The sequence below is a fragment of the Microtus ochrogaster genome, chromosome 10, assembly GCF_000317375.1.
Source record: "Microtus ochrogaster isolate Prairie Vole_2 chromosome 10, MicOch1.0, whole genome shotgun sequence".
Lineage (NCBI taxonomy): Eukaryota > Metazoa > Chordata > Mammalia > Rodentia > Cricetidae > Microtus > Microtus ochrogaster.
Genome location: NC_022016.1, coordinates 29,923,082 through 29,930,255, shown reverse-complemented (window position 1 = coordinate 29,930,255; position 7,174 = coordinate 29,923,082).

Sequence of the window (7,174 nt, the reverse complement as noted above, 5' to 3'; positions counted from 1 at the left end):
TATCAATCCTTTTATTAAAATAATTAATCATGCTTTCTCATACCTCAGTCTCTACAAGCATGCCTTTTTTGGGGAAAAAATTATCTAACCAATATGAGTTAAAACAAACAATAGCCATCAAATTCTCTTTATCTATTTGTCTGTCTGTCTGTCCATCTGTCCATCCATTCATCCATCCATCCATCCATCCATTCATCCATCCATCCATCCATCCATCTATCCATCTCCTGTTAGTAACAGTAACATGTACTCATCTTGATTTTACTTATGGTTTTCTGTGGCCTCTTACTGTCTTTGTGCTTTATATTTCTCATGATGTGTTTTCATAGTAATTTCTCAGCCTTTTCATCACTGGGTTGATGTGGGATTGGTTCCCCTCTGTATGCTGTGATTACCGTTAATGAATAATGAAATTGCTTTGGGTCTATAGCAGAGCTATAGGGTAACAGAGCTAGGCAGGGAAAATTAAAGTGAATGCTGGGAGAAAGAAGGGCAGAGTCAGAGAGAAGCCTTGTAGCCCTGTCAGAATATTTCCTGGTAAGCCACAGCCTCGTGGTGCTGCACAGATTAACGGACATGGGTTAAATTAAGATGTAAGAGTTAACAAATAAAAAAAAAACTAGAGCTAATGGGTCAAGCAGTGATTTAATTAATACAGTATCGGTGTGGTTATTTTGTGGCTGAGCAGCTGGAAATGAACAAGTGGCCTCCTTACTACACTGGGTGACTTAGGCAGAATCCACTCTATTGTGCAGATGTATATCCCAGACCCATAGGAACTATGAAACAGCAGAAGCTGAGCTTGATCCAGCCATCTTCCTTGCAGACTTTTTCTTTTGCCATTTACCTTCCTTACCTCTAGATGGGCTTGCTTCGTGTATATGTTAAAATGATGGTTTCCACAGCCACATAAACAGAGACAGGCTGGAATGGATTTTAGAAAAATGGCTTCAATACCTATTTCCAAACATTTTTACTTAGTAATGCCATTATCTGTTATGGACAACTTATTTTTCTTCATATTTGTGTTTTGAAAATAGAAGCATATTTGCTTGACATTTTAGGCAAAATAACCACAGGGCATATGTTCAATAAGCATGATATTTTTCTGGAGTATCTCTGGGATATTCTTATGCTTTTAGGCAGATCTGTACTTTAATTTATTTATTCATAATTGACAGAAATTAATTTAATTTTTTTCTATGGATCAGAATGGAAGTTCTTTGTGTTTGTTTTAAGGCTTCAAAGTTGAAGAAAGATATTTGATATTTACACAAGTGTTATTTCTCCTGTTGATAAATATGTGGGGCGTTTGCACATACATGACAGTGAAAAAGGAAGATCATTAGTCAAACAAAAGAAAACAAACAAAAACAACATCCATAGTCACTGAGTGGTAACTCAAATTCTTTGGGCCTCTCACCGAAATGATTTTATTTGACATGCTTACAGAACACACATAAAAGTTACTTACAAGCAGATAGATGACCCACAAAGAGCCACAGTTGTGAGGATCACAGATATGAAGAGTTCTTTGAGGATTTATTTAAAAACAAATAGGAAATTATAGGTGCTATATTGATTGATGGTTCTAAGCTTACTTCCTTTCTGATCTCTCTGAGCTGCTCTTCCATGGACTCCTGCAAACCATAGAACCTAGTACATTTGAAATTGAACTAGGCCTCAAAAGATGGCTCAGTGGGTAAAACATTTGCTGTGTGAACATGGACACCTGAGTTTGGACCCCAACTCTCCACACATATAAAGCAGAATATAGAAGTGCATGTTCTGATCCCAGCTTTCTTTTAGTAACCTGAACGGTAGACACACGAGAATTTCTCAAAACTTTGGAGCAGGTTACTTGGTAGAAACATAGTAGTGAAAACAAGAGTCCCTTGCTTAAATAAGGTGGAGAAAGAGCACCAATACCCATGTTTGTCTTATAACCTTGAAACCCAAAACTGAACACACATACACACACACACACATACACACACACACACACGCAAATATGCAAGCAGATATACGGGAGATTTCTTAAAGAGGGGAACGGACTTAAGATGGAGAAAGAATCAGGTTTTGACAGAAGGAACCACAAGGCTGTAGTAGCAATTTTATGACAAAATTAATTTGTGTGGTTGCCTGAGGAGGGAGACTGACTAAAATTGTAAAGAAGTGTTATTCCTGGAGTTTTTACTGATCTAAACTGCAGCCTAGTAACAAAATGTCTAAGTTGTTTAGAATTACAATTATTCAAGTGGTCCTTTCATGTGAGGGAAGGCCTTTAAGAAACAAACCCCATCCAAGTATTTGGGCCATTGTAGACCTGTGGTACCAGCTGAGTTAATGCAGTTCTTACAGGGAGCTGAAGAATGGCTCTAGGTAACTGAAACTACCAGTCACTGCTCATATAGTGAAGGAATTAATGTCTTAATCTGTAAACTAGGCTCATAATTCTTTAAGTTTATTTTTACTGCATAATTATATTTGCCTTGTACATGTTGTAATAAAACTGTGGCAGTGCTGCAAACACTATTCTTCTGAAATCCTTTTTTTTTTGCTTCAATCAGATTATTATGGCTATGGTTTGGGAAGATTTATTATTATTGTAAATATGAACAAACTACACTGGAGTTTTATGGGACTCTCTGTATTTTCACCATAATTTACTCCAAGCGCTATAGATCTCACTAAAGTATAATAATAAAAGTATAGTAAAACATAGCCACAGTGCTCTTTCTTTATAGGAGATATTTAGCTAGTCATATGTACATGATATAAGTAGAAGCTTAAATTCTCAATATTTTGTAGACTCACTAAATTAAAAGACTATGTTAAAGGCAAGATTTAACTTTAAGATGGATTTGGGTACAAAATGTTGCTTAACAAATGAGATAAGTGTTAGTAAAAGTCTGCTAAGAAGAAAAATAGGAAAACATGTTAGTTTACACTTGTAATGTCACCATTAGGAGGCTTTTGGAGAAAGATTGCTCTGCCTCAGCTACACAGTGGATTTGAGGGTAGAATGAGATAAATGTTAAGACTCTAAATCAAGAAACCAAAGCAGGGTTTTGTGGAAAAAAGGAAAGAATTGTGCATCTTTCTAGTAAACAAATTAATAAGACAAAGGATTTTATATATAGCATATTATCATTATTGAGACTGAAAAATCCAAGATTGTGGAAACAGAAGACTCAATATCTGTTGAAATCTCATGTTTTTTGTGGCACATCTCATGATGGAAAGAAACAAGGGTGAAATTGCCCCAATTAATTATTTCACAAAGCACTTCTCCCATTTATGAAGTTGGTGCAATTATGATTCAATCACTTTCCAAAATAATTAACTGCTTCACTCCATCATCTTCAGGATTCAGCTCCAATATATGAATTTTCAAGGGCACATACATTTGACCACATAAAAATAGTCCCAGAAACATGTGCTGTAAATAAAAATAATTCTAGACAATTATTTATTATAATAAAACCAGTGTTTTGAAGGAATGTGGGCTTCATTCAGATTTCCAAATCACCTGGGAATAGAGATTCAGTTTGCTCAGAATTTTACATTAAATTTCACAAGTGTATTTTGAGTTGTTTGCAGCATCCAATTCATTTTAAAGTTTTTCATATGTTCATGTTCTCACAATTCATGAGAAAGCTACCAACAAGTCAATCTTCTTATACTGTCCATGTTGTAAAAGTTGTGTGACTCTTTCTGGAGAATATGCGATGTCATTTCAGACCACAAATCAAAGTGACAGTCCCAAGCATCTCTAAATTGGTGGACCATCGAACTGCTCAGATTACTTACCGAAGCAAAAAGTGGAGGACTACGTAGAGAAGCTGTTGAATGACCTTCCAGTCCACTGCAGCCTGTGGAAGGATCCACGAAATAAGTGTCGGTAGAACTCCCCCTATTAGGCAGCTCCACAGAAAGAGTCTCTTCTCCCAGTTTAGAGCTGCCTGACAGTTCTTACAGATTTCTGCATTTCCCAAGAATTGAAGTTTTGTTAGCTCGAGTCACATGAATTTCCCTGACCTATCCTGGAGTAAATGCTGTAATCGGAGGAAATAGCTATGCATTACGGAGAAACGCTGAATTGTCTTGTAACCTCGAAGGAAAGTAAAAGTTACCTTAAACGTGTGATCTTAAAGATGTAGAAAATACGCCAGTCTTTGTATTAAGTCCCTATGGGCTAACATTGAGGCCTTATCGACGAAAGGCTCTTAAGACTCTGGATGGAGTTGGGATAAGGAGACAATCATAATCATAAGTCAATAATTTTAGAACATGACACATCCAGAAAGCCAAACTTTTTCAACTTTCCATGCAGATTTCGATAAGGGTCACACTAATTTGCAATGACTCCAAAGTGAACAAGAGTTCTCATTTCCCCTGAATCCTTATTTTTATCACAGCACTGTATTTCGGTAGAGAGTGTCCTTAGTTGTCAATACAGAATGCCAAATATCGATCAGTGAGTGCTTATCAAGGCCTGCCAGACCTAAGTGACACAGGGGATGATGTGAGATCTACTTGAAAACCAAAACGCTTATTTAGCTATATGTTTTACCGAAATGCTAGAAATATCCAGATGGTTAAATCTTCTACCGAAAATAGAGTGCTGTGATATCATCATTCTCCCCTTAATTCTCTCCCTCCATCCTGTTCTCTGTCAACATTGAACACTGACGTCCAATTAACTGTGCTGCAGAGTCCCATTTGGTAAGCAAGAATGTTGACTTCATTATGTTTTCACTACATCTCCAATAGTTTCTTCTGCAATGGAAATTTAGTTTACAGTATGATCAAAGATGTTAACACACCACCTGTTCTATGTCATAATGCTTACCCTGTTTAATGGGATAAAGGCTAAGGTGGGAATTCCTTTAAATAGCCTAGGGGAGATACACACAGTGTACCATAGAGTAAGATGCCTTCTTTGTTTATTTTGCCTTTTGTTGCTCCTTTGTCTTTTTGTTTCTACCTAGCTATTTAGCATATTGACTTTTTTTTCTTTCAACTAGAACACACACACACACACACACACACACACACACACACACACATATATATTACTTAAAGCAGTGTCTGAGTGAAAAGATTTAACCTTAAATTTCTCTATAGTAACTATTAAAAACATATTGCCAATCTGCTTTGTATTATAATAAAATCAGTAAAATTCCTGAACTCCTCCAAATTAAGTTGAATAGTTCAAATAATTTGACGGCTACACACACACAAAAAAAATGTGTTAAAGTTAGGACACTCTTTAAAATATGTGCTTCATGGATGATTAGTTTTAAACAATTATCTTATTTTTATAGCTCATTTTTCTTGTAATAAATGAATTTCTATGCAAATTATCTCAGATTCTGGTATTTTAAAGAGAGATATTTTGTGTAGCAGTCACAGGGAAACAATAATAGAACAAAGGGTTGAAGTGATGGTTGCCATTTAATGCCCAGCGTGGTGCTGAGGACATGAGGACATTAAGTAATGGATAAATGCTACGGTTTTGTGTGTATGTAAATATATATAATAGTGTACATCTTTTCATGGAGATGCACATGGACATGTAGGTTTGTGTGGGTGTTGATGTCAATATGTTGTCCTGTATACTAAGTCTCAGAACTTTCTATCTAGAATTATTCTACGGTTTTTGGAAGCTGACTGCTTATTAATATTTTCAAAATAACCATCATAGGTCAGCTAAAAAAAAAAAAGGTGTTTCCTCTTGCTTTCTACTTGACTAAGAAATGCAGAGCTAACTGAACTGAGGTTTAAACTTATCACCTTTAGCTTGTAGGAAAGTGAAATAGTTGAAAGAATGTTTCATTCAGCTCTGTGACAGCTTGCTAGGACCCTCTTGTTCTGATGAAATACTTGCTCATGTATGCATGTATGTGTCTAACATACAAATGTATATATATATGAAATTAGCAGTTATATTATATATAATTAGTAATTAATAACGCATATATTCTTGTGTGTGTTTTCTCTTTATTTCTCTGTTTCTCTCTGTCTATCTCCTCAAAAAATTTGGCAACTATGGAATGATGAATCTAGTTTGATGGCTAATTTGAAAAACAAAACAAACCTAATAACTGGCTAACAAGGCAAAGAGATGACAATATAACAGGTGGAAAGAAAAATCCAATTGGGAATTGAGTAGCTCATATCCAGGCCACAAAACTTTTAAAATAGTTTTCACACTTGAAATCCAAACAATATTTCAAATTGTCTTATGGATTAAGTGTCTGTTGATCAGATTCTGGAGCAATAGGTGTTAGGCTAGAGATATTCAACAGTAAATAATTGTCATCCAAGGTTGTGACTGGAATTTTAGAACTCTTTGGCATGTTATTTATTTCAGGAATGGAGTGATAATTTTCCAAATGTTGTAGGTTTACGTGTTAAATTGACAGCTTCTCGTCTTTGCTACTGTCTACTCTGTCTGGTTATGACATAGTTACTAGTTTTGATTTCCACATGCATTTTAAGGATTATAAATAGGAAGACATGTATAAATGTTTCTGTCTTTCTGTCTATCTTTCTATCCCTCTCCCCCAAACCCTCTCTTATCAAATTAATTGAGTCACTCAATAAAGAGGCTGAGACTTCTTATCTCATGATAAGCTGTTTGTTGGTTGGGGATATTGGGAAGTGTTGTTCAGCTTAAATTCCAAAGCCTCATTTTTAGCTTAAAGATAATAGCCTAAGAACTTCATGAACCACTGGTAAAAGTCCCAGAATCCAAAAGGCAACAAATATAGTCTCTGACATCTAAGGACAGGTTTTGAAGAGTGACTTTATCAAATCTACAAGAGAGTAAATTCATTCTTCTTCCACCTTTCTTTACATCTGTCTTTCTCAGCTGGTTGGTTGGTACCTACATATATTGAGAACTTGTCTTACCTTCACAGCTCATTAACTCAAAAGTTGATCTCCTTCATGAGACCCCTCATAGACATACCTGTAACATCTTAAAAGACAGACATTCATAGATACATGTGTGCTGAAACACCAGATCTTCTTTAGCAGAACAGGGGAGAATTTAAGAACTGATGAACACTGAGAATAAATAATGTTTTATCAGGACTCTAAGAACTCTGAGATATCATCAGATAACATCTATCTGATGTTATCTATTATAGATAACATCTCAAGT